Source organism: Plasmopara halstedii (assembly GCF_900000015.1).
Source record: "Plasmopara halstedii genome assembly, contig: Scaffold_208, whole genome shotgun sequence".
In the NCBI taxonomy this organism is placed as follows: domain Eukaryota; phylum Oomycota; class Peronosporomycetes; order Peronosporales; family Peronosporaceae; genus Plasmopara; species Plasmopara halstedii.
Genome location: NW_020187129.1, coordinates 501,010 through 501,540, shown reverse-complemented (window position 1 = coordinate 501,540; position 531 = coordinate 501,010).

Genomic DNA, 531 nt, shown 5'->3' with positions numbered 1-531 from the left:
CGACAGTGTTGTCGCTTAGACAAGAGAAGGAAAAATATGTTCGTACCTCGATCACGTATGTAATTTATAGCTGGCTACATGTGAATGGCTTATGGTTTGCAGCGTAGGCATTACAGCTGTTGTATAAGGATCAAATACTTCACGTGTCTTACAACGGGTCTCCTCGTTACGGACTAGCTATTTACTGAGTTCGTTGCGTGTACTTTAAAATTGAGAAATCTCGCATTAGAGCTACGGAATGTAGGGAATTTTAGCTCTGACTTGGACCTGAGCTAAAGCTCTGGCTGCGCTAAGTCTGTCATCAATTACTTGGCTAATTTTGGGTCACATTCTTACATATCATGTATAGGATATGAGCGATGCCGCTAATGCCAACCGTATGCTGATTCACCTACTTATATAATGAACGGGACACCTAGTTAAGGCGTCGACGCTGTATAATTCAATGCAGGTTGAGGACTTTGACAGCGTGAAATATTTATTCAAACTTGAGAAATGATTTGATTCTAAGTATGCACAGGCGGTCTTAAA